The sequence below is a fragment of the Schistocerca cancellata genome, chromosome 7 (assembly GCF_023864275.1).
Source record: "Schistocerca cancellata isolate TAMUIC-IGC-003103 chromosome 7, iqSchCanc2.1, whole genome shotgun sequence".
NCBI lineage: Eukaryota > Metazoa > Arthropoda > Insecta > Orthoptera > Acrididae > Schistocerca > Schistocerca cancellata.
Window position 1 is genome coordinate 89230935 of NC_064632.1, and position 10042 is coordinate 89240976.

A 10042-nucleotide genomic window follows, 5' to 3' on the forward strand; every position below is an offset into this window, starting at 1 on the left:
AAAAATTTCACAGAACATAGAGGATGCTCCACTGAACAATTTGAGGTAGGGAACCTAACGTCGGAGAAGCAAGCTTAAGGGGATAATAAGAATAAAAACACTTTACTGTTTATTTTTTATTTACGTTAGTTACAGTGAATTGCAAATACCCTCACTAACACAATGAACGTACCTTGTGTACTGTATCTTACAAAAAATGCTGAAACTGACAGCAATCAACCTCAATGCAAGAATGACATCGGCGAACAATATTCTGACGCACCCTGACAAATATCCCTGGTATGCCTCGAATCATATCACAGGTAGGTACAATTCTGGCATCTAATTCCACCTCCGTATCCAATGGGGTCTCGTACGCAAATGACTTTAGATCTCTCCATAGGAAATAACCAGGGAGATTCAGGTCAGGTGACTTCGCAGACCATGGAATAGGACCCCCCCCCCCCCCCCCTTCCAAAACAGCGACCAGGAAGTAATGCATTGAGATGGTTGCGGACATCCACACTGAAGCAGTGGACCCTAAATAACGAAAAGTGTGAAGTCATCCACATGAGTGCTAAAAGGAACTCGTTAAACTTCGGTTACACGATAAATCAGTCTAATCTAAAAGCCGTAAATTCAACTAAATACCTAGGTATTACAATAACGAACAACTTAAATTGGAAAGAACATATAGAAAATGTTGTGGGGAAGGCTAACCAAAGGTTGCGTTTTATTGGCAGGACACTTAGAAAATGTGACGGAGCTACTAAGGAGACTGCCTACACTACGACTGTTCGTCCTCCTTTAGAATACTGCTGTTCTGTGTGGGATTCTTACCAGATAGTACTGACGGAGTAGACCGAAAAAGTTCAAAGAGGGGTAGCACGTTTTGTATTATCGCGAAATATGGGAGAGAGTGTCACAGAAATGATGCAGGATTTGGGGTGGAAATCATTAAAAGAAAGGCGTTTTTCGTTGCTACGGAATCTTCTCACGAAATTCCAATCACCAACTTTCTCCTCCGAATACGAAAATATTTTGTTGGCACCGACCTACATAGGGAGGAACGATATCACTACGATAAAATAAGGGGAATCAGAGCTCGTACGGAAAGGTGTTCATTCTTTCCGCGCGCTATACGAGACTGGAATAATAGAGAATTGTGAAGGTGGTTCCATGAACTCTCTGCCAGGGACTTAAATGTGATTTGCAGAGTATCCATGTAGATGTAGAAGCGAGGCGGTGCACCGTCATGTATCCACATCCTCTCACGAACAGCCAAGGGTACGTTCTCCAACAACTCTGGTAGAACTCTCTGCACGAACCTCGAGTACAGGTGTCCATTCAGACGGCGAACTGCATCATGACTTCCTAGCAATCAGGCTCGTCCTCCTTGTTTCCTTGCAGGAAATAAAGAAAGTACATGTAAATAAACAGCACAGTACGTGTAAACTTGTACACATGTTAGTTGTAAATCAGCTCAAAAACAGTAATGCTAGACAAAGCGGTAGCCAAGTTTACTTCCACATCTTGTTAAGCTGGCTTCTCCGGCCCCAGGTTTCCTACCTCAAATTGCTCAGTGGAGCATTCTCTACGTCCTGTTACATTTTTGCACGCTTTTACACGGACAGAATTCTTTACAGACGAATAGAAAAACTGGTAGAAGCCGACCTCGGGGAAGATCAGTTTGGATTCCGTAGAAATGTTGGAACACGTGAGGTAATACTGACCCTACGACTTATCTTAGAAAATAGATTAAGGAAAGGCAAACCTACGTTTCCAGCATATGTAGACTTAGAGAAAGCTTTTGACAATGTTGACTGGAATACTCTCTTTCAAATTCTTAAACTGGCAGAGGTGAAATACAGGGCGCGAAAGGCTATTTACAATTTGTACAGAAACAAGATGGCAGTTATAAGAAGAGTCGAGGGGCATGAAAGGGAAGCAGTGGTTGGGAAGAGAGTGAGATAGGGTTATAGCCTATCCCCGATGGTATGCAATCTACATATTAAATCGGGTGATGCTGCGGGAATTAGATTAAGAAATAAGACGCTTAAAGTAGTAAATGAGTTTTGCTATTTGGGGAGCAAAATAACTGATGATGGTCGAACTAGAGAGGATATAAAATGTAGACTGGTGATGGCAAGGAAAGCGCTTCTGAAGAAGAGAAATTTGTTAACATCGAGTATAGATTTAAGTGTCAGGAAGGCGTTTCTGAAAGTATTTGTATGGAGTGTAGTCATGTATGGAAGTGAAACGTGGACGATAAATAGTTTAGACAAGAAGAGAATAGAAGCTTTCGAAATGTGGTGCTACAGAAGAATGCTGAAGATTACATGGTTAGATCACGTAACTGATGAGGAGGTATTGAATAGAATTGGAGAGAAGAGAAATTTGTGGCACAACTTGATTAGAAAAATGTATCGGTTGGTAGGGCATGTTCTGAGGCGTCAAGGGATCACCAATTTAGTATTGGAGGGCAGCGTGGACGGTAAAAATCGTAGAGGGAGACCAAGAGATGAATACACTAAACAGATTCAGAAGGATGTAGGTTGCAGTAGGTACTGGGAGATGAAGAAGCTTGCTCAGGATAGAGTAGCATGGAGAGCTGCATCAAACCAGTCTCTGGAATGAAGACCACAACGACAACAACAGGAACAGATATGATATCGATTAAGCAAGAAGAAAAAGATAATGGTGCGAATTACGTGGACAATGTATATTAATGTACATCGAATCCTAGGAGCTTCACTTCTTTCATTTTAACTTTTTGCAGGAAATGCCTGTTTTCTGGATGACTTGTGTGAGTGCGAGAAGGCACAGCGTCTCGGATTTCAGACGGGACAGACTGACTGTTATGGAAAAAGGAGCGACTTTGCTGTGAGCGGAGGTAGCGGTCTCAGGTGCCTGTATACACGGAAGCCGGGTTCCCAGGGCACTGCCAGGAAGCTCATCGGCTAATGTGTAGCTCACTACCTGGGCCTGCCTGACGGCAGAACTGTCGCCTAATCGTCACCGAAACACCGGGCAGAGCCACGCTTTCCAATGTGACGAAAAAGGCTTTTGTAGATAACCATCGCTCGCTTTCACAAAGAGACACACAGTGCTGAAATAATGGGCCTAGTCTCGTATACGGTTCTCTGATTTCAGATGATCACTGTGAAACGTCCCCTTAGAACAATTTTATACAAGACTGTGCTTAAACTGACACACAATAATTTTAGCGCAACGCAGTCTGACTATCAAAGATCCCTGCAAAAGAATGGCCCTGAGTAACATTAAACTATACCTTTCAGAAACAGTGCCCAACACCATTTGTAAAAATTTTTTGTGGGGAGCATGGGGGCTATGTAAGTAGGCTGTTTATGTTTTCTTTATGTAAGTAGGCTGTTTATGTTTTCTTTATGTAAGTAGGCTGTTTAGGTTCTTATATTAGTAACGCCGCCGCCACGTAGCGCTCTCTGTATGAAAATCACTGGCTGTGCTGTGTGCAGCATGTGGCTAGTTTGCATTGTTGTCTGCCATTGTTGTCATGAACTGCTATAGCTGGATGTGAACAGCGCGTAGCGTTGCGCAGTTGGAGGTGAGCCGCCAGCAGTGGTGGATGTGGGGAGAAAGATGGCGGAGTTTTGATAATTTGTAATACTGGATGTCAATTATGAATATTAAGGTAAATACATTGTTTGTTCTCTATTAAAATCTTTCATTTGCTAACTATCCCTATCAGTAGTTAGTGCCTTCAGTAGTTTGAATCTTTTATTTAGCTGGCAGTAGTGGCGCTCGCTGTATCGCAGTAGTTCGAGTAATTAAGATTTTTGTGAGGTAAGTGATTTGTGAAAGGTATAGTTTAATGTTACTCAGGGCCATTCTTTTGCAGGGATCTTTGATAGTCAGATTGCGTTGCGCTAAAATTATTGTGTGTCAGTTTAAGCACAGTCTTGTATAAAATTGTTCCAAGGGGACGTTTCAACTGATGCAAGGCTAGTGCTGTGCACAAAAACGTGCCATTGGTGAATTAGTCAGTGCCGTCGCGGATATAGTGAAGCGAGTGTTTTTTAGAAGGGGTAAGGCGATTTGCGATATGATTGGATTGGTACCGTGATACTGTCTTTGCGGGATTCTGTGTGCTGAAATGAATCCACGACATTGGGCCACCATGTATGAACTTTTCGCTATTGACGGACATGTACGTCTCGGTGGTAAAATATTGCTGTATGCAGGAAGACACTAGCAAATAAAGAGATGGTGGTTAGAGTTGGTGGTGTTTGAAGCGCGTGGTCTGGATGCTGATGTCGTGGTCCGGAGTAGTATGGTAGACAGGCAGTTCGGGTACTACACTCCTGGAAATGGAAAAAAGAACACATTGACACCGGTGTGTCAGACCCACCATACTTGCTCCGGACACTGCGAGAGGGCTGTACAAGCAATGATCACACGCACGGCACAGCGGACACACCAGGAACCGCGGTGTTGGCCGTCGAATGGCGCTAGCTGCGCAGCATTTGTGCACCGCCGCCGTCAGTGTCAGCCAGTTTGCCGTGGCATACGGAGCTCCATCGCAGTCTTTAACACTGGTAGCATGCCGCGACAGCGTGGACGTGAACCGTATGTGCAGTTGACGGACTTTGAGCGAGGGCGTATAGTGGGCATGCGGGAGGCCGGGTGGACGTACCGCCGAATTGCTCAACACGTGGGGCGTGAGGTCTCCACAGTACATCGATGTTGTCGCCAGTGGTCGGCGGAAGGTGCATGTGCCCGTCGACCTGGGACCGGACCGCAGCGACGCACGGATGCACGCCAAGACCGTAGGATCCTACGCAGTGGCGTAGGGGACCGCACCGCCACTTCCCAGCAAATTAGGGGCACTGTTGCTCCTGGGGTATCGGCGAGGACCATTCGCAACCGTCTCCATGAAGCTGGGCTACGGTCCCGCACACCGTTAGGCCGTCTTCCGCTCACGCCCCAACATCGTGCAGCCCGCCTCCAGTGGTGTCGCGACAGGCGTGAATGGAGGGACGAATGGAGACGTGTCGTCTTCAGCGATGAGAGTCGCTTCTGCCTTGGTGCCAATGATGGTCGTATGCGTGTTTGGCGCCGTGCAGGTGAGCGCCACAATCAGGACTGCATACGACCGAGGCACACAGGGCCAACACCCGGCATCATGGTGTGGGGAGCGATCTCCTACACTGGCCGTACACGACTGGTGATCGTCGAGGGGACACTGAATAGTGCACGGTACATCCAAACCGTCATCGAACCCATCGTTCTACCATGCCTAGACCGGCAAGGGAACTTGCTGTTCCAACAGGACAATGCACGTCCGCATGTATCCCGTGCCACCCAACGTGCTCTAGAAGGTGTAAGTCAACTACCCTGGCCAGCAAGATCTCCGGATCTGTCCCCCATTGAGCATGTTTGGGACTGGATGAAGCGTCGTCTCACGCGGTCTGCACGTCCAGCACGAACGCTGGTCCAACTGAGGCGCCAGGTGGAAATGGGATGGCAAGCCGTTCCACAGGACTACATCCAGCATCTCTAAGATCGTCTCCATGGGAGAATAGCAGCCTGCATTGCTGCGAAAGGTGGATATACACTGTACTAGTGCCGACATTGTGCATGCTCTGTTGCCTGTGTCTATGTGCCTGTGGTTCTGTCAGTGTGATCATGTGATGTATCTGACCCCAGGAATGTGTCAATAAAGTTTCCCCTTCCTGGGACAATGAATTCACGGTGTTCTTATTTCAATTTCCAGGAGTATAGTTGTAGCCGCAGCACCACGCCCCCTTCTATTACAGCAGAGCCATCAACATCTCAGCGATGCCCAGCACAGGTGTCCAAGACAATTTCGGTGAGCGTAAGTTGCAGCCCTGCTGTGATAGAGCAGTGTTGGTCCGCACTTGTCGATTTCTGTACAGTAACTTGTCTCAGACTCGCAGCTGCTGTGCTGAGTGCTCGAGCCTCTTGATTAACCAGCAGGTGTCCAGTCACTGCGCCCGTTTGGTGCTAAAGAATATTCAAACCAATTTACTGTTCGATATTTTGCGTTGCAAGGGCTTGGTTATCTATTTGGGGAAAGCAACTCCGCAAAACATTCAGAATCCATTGTTTAAAGTTACCTGCAGTGAGTTTAAAAATCATTCAGCAATCATGAATTTTCTGTTCATTTTTGCTATGTTTTATTGAATAAATTATTGTGTTCACTGAAACATTGTTTGTGTTAGATACATTCTATTCATACTTAGATAAAATTTTGTGTAAATTTCCATTGCAGGGTTTGTAGTTTGGGTCTTACAAAAAGTATTATCCATTAATTGTGCACAGTAAAATTTTTAACTTAGATCTTAAAGGCATATCTGGTTCACAGTTAGTTTCTGGGACCAGACAGTTTTTTGAACGCAGAGCGTTTCACAGATTTGGTGATCTTCCGAGGATTCTATGTCAGTTTGGATCTCCTGATGCACAGTCACAATCATTAACGTCAGTTTTTATTTTCTCATACATTTCGTTCATCTGACCAGACATGAGACAAACATTCTACCTTGGTAGTTTATTTGCTGGCATGAACTAATAAACCATATAATTTCGTTCCTCTAGGTTCATGTCCATGGTTTTTTGGATTCTTCCCCACATCTGTTGATATATCTGGGTTGAAATCAGAGTTTAAAAATTTTAGGTGGGGTTATATTACGTTGAGGGAGTCTATGTTACGTTATAATAAGTAGAAATATTAGTGGGTATATCAGCATGTCAATTTCTCTTTCACGTATCGGTACTTAGTCAAGTTTGAACGTTAAAATAAAGTAAAGAGCGTCGCATATTAAGTCAGGATTGTCTGGAGTCTCCACTCACGACAAAGAGCTGCTCCTTTTTTCATAGCAATCTGTCTGCCTGTCTGAAACCGGAGGTGCTGTGCCTTCCCACACTCACAAAAGTCAACCAGAAAACAGGCCTTTACAGCACAAAGTTAAAATGAGAAGAAATTAGGCTAGAAAAAGCACAGTATGTCCAGTCCCTGCGACTCGACGTACATTAATAAACATTGCCCATGTAATCCACACATTACCTCTCTCTCCTAACCATATAGAATGAAAAAGGCATGGAACATACACTATGTGATCGAAAGTATCCGGACACCCCCAAAAACATACGTTTTTCGTATTAGGTGCATTGTACTGTCATCTAATGCCAGGTACTCCATATCAGCGACTTCAGTAGTCATTAGACATCGTGAGGCGCCCTGCGGAACTCAGGCACTTCGAACGTGGTCAGGTGATTGGGTGTCACTTATGTCATACGTCTGTACGCGAAATTTCCACACTCCTAAACTTCCCTAGGTCCACTGTTTCCGATGTGATAGTGAAGCGGAAACGTGAAGGGACACGTACAGCACAAAAGCGTACAGGCTGACCTCGTCTGTTGACTGACAGAGACCGCCGACAGTTGAAGAGGGTCGTAATGTGTAATAGGTAGACATCTATCGAGACCATCACTCACAAGGGAACATCCCCATCGCACCCCCCTCAGATTTAGTTATAAGTTGGCACAGTGGATAGGCCTTGAAAAACTGAACACAGATCAATCGAGAAAACAGGAAGAAGTTGTGTGGAACTATGAAAAAATAAGCAAAATATACAAACTGGGTCGTCCATGTGTAAGATAGACAATATTAAGGGGAATGTAAGTCGAGGACCGCTGTGGTCCTGTGGTTAGCGTGAGCAGCTGTGAAACGAGAGGTCCTTGGTTCAAATCTGCCCTCGACCGAAAATTTTAACGTTTTATTTTCAGTTTATGTGAAAAACTCTTATGCTTTCATCACTTTTTTTGGAGTGATAATTACATCCACAAGAAAACCTAAATCGGGTGAGGTAGAAGAATCTTTTCACCCATTCGCCAAGTGTACTAGTTAGGTGGGTCGACAACATATTCCTGTCATGTGACGCACATGCTGTCACCAGTGTCGTATACAAAATATCAGACGTGTTTTCCTGTGGAGGAATCGGTTGACCTATGACCTTGCGATCAAATGTTTTCGGTTCCCATTGGAGAGGCACGTCCTTTCGTAACTAATCACACGGTTTTGCGGTGCGGTCGCAAAACACAGACACTAAATTTATTACAGTGAACAGAGACGTCAATGAACGAATGTACAGATCATAACTTTGCGAAAATAAAGAAAGCAAAATTTTCAGCCGAGGGCAGATTTGAACCAAGGACCTCTCGTTCTGCAGCTGTTCACGCTAACCACGGGACCACGGCGCTCCTCGCCTCATGTTGCCCTTAATATTGGCTATCTCACGCATGGACGACCCAGTTTGTATATTTTGCTTATGTTTTCATAGTTCTACACAACTTCTTCCTGTTTTCTCGATTGATCTGTGTTCAGTTTTTCAAGGCCTATCCACTGTGCCAACTTATAACTAAATCTTAGGGGGGTGCGATGGGGATGTTCCCTTGTCAGGAGTTACATGATGATGATGATGATGTGTGGTTTGTGGGGCGCTCAACAGCGTGGTTATCAGCGCCCGTAAAATTACCCAATCTTTGCTCAGTCCAATTACGCCACTTTCCTGGATGATGATGAAATGATGAGGACAACACAAACACCCAGTCATCTCGAGGCAGGTGAAAATCCCTGACCCCGCCGGGAATCGAACCCGGGACCCCGTGCTCGGGAAGCGAGAACGCTACCGCGAGACCACGAGCGGCGGACAAGGAGTTACAAACTGCATCACGATCCACTGCAAGTACTATGACAGTTAGGCGGGAGGTGAGAAAACTTGGATTTCATGGTCGAGCCGCTGATCATAAGCCACACATCACGCCGGTAAATGCCAAACGACGCCTGGTTTGGTGTAACGATCGTAAACATTGGAGGATTGAATAGTGGGAAAAACGTTGTGTGGAGTGACGAATCACGGTAAACAAGGTGGCGATCCGTTGGCAGGGTGTGGGTATGGCGAATGCCCGATGAACGTCATCTGCCAGCGTGTGTACTGTCAACAGTAAAATTTGCAGGTGGTGGTGTTATGGTGTGTTTTGCGTGGCACTATCACAGCACAGCCTACATTGATGTTTAAGCACCTTATTGCTTCCCACTTTTGAAGAGCAATTCGGGGAGAGCGATTGAATCTTTCTACACGATCGGGAACCTGTTCATAATGCACGGCCTGTGACGGAGTGCTTACACGACAATAACATCCCTGTAATGGACTGGCCTGCACAGAATCCTGACCTGGATAATATCGAACACCTTTGGGATGTTTTGGAACGCCGACTTCGTGCCAGGCCTCACCGACCGACATCGATACCTCACCTCAGTGCAGTAATCTGTGAAGAATGGGCTGCCATTCCCTAAGAAACCTTCCAGCACCTGACTGAACGTATGCCTGCGAGAGCGGAAGCTGTCATCAAGGCTAAGGATGGGCCAATACCATATTGAATTCAGGCATTACCGATGGAGGGTGTCACGAACTTGTAAGACATTTTCAGCCAGGTGTCCGGATACTTCTGATCACATAGTGTAGCAGGCCAGGTTTCATAATATCCCCCACCTGTGCAAATTTTGTGTCATAGGTGACCCTCTTGATTTGGGAGAGAGCAAAATTATCCTAACCCCCAACTTTATGAAGTTCTGTAAAATCTTCTTGGTTTGCCCAGATGACAAACCTGTGGCATCTGCAACAATCATACGCCTGGGTCATCAATCATCCTCCAACCGATTTTCATCTGTTTCCAAAATTCAAAGAACGTCTTCGAGGACTTCACTTTGAGGCAGGGAAGCCAGAGGTGATGTTGTGGCTGCGTCAACAACATCAAACATTCTACAGTGACGGTATAGACAAACTGATATCTCGTTGGGAGAAATGCGTTCGTCGCCAGGGTGACTTTCTTGAGAAATAAATATGTAGACATGAAGAATCAAGATGAATAATGTTAATAACATTTGTTTTATTTAAAATGCTTTAAGAGTTTTCGCATAAAAAATTCAGAGACACTACTTTTCAGTGTGCCCTCGAATGAGACCATTTATACTGGGACTAAAAAGTTGCCAGCCGGTGTG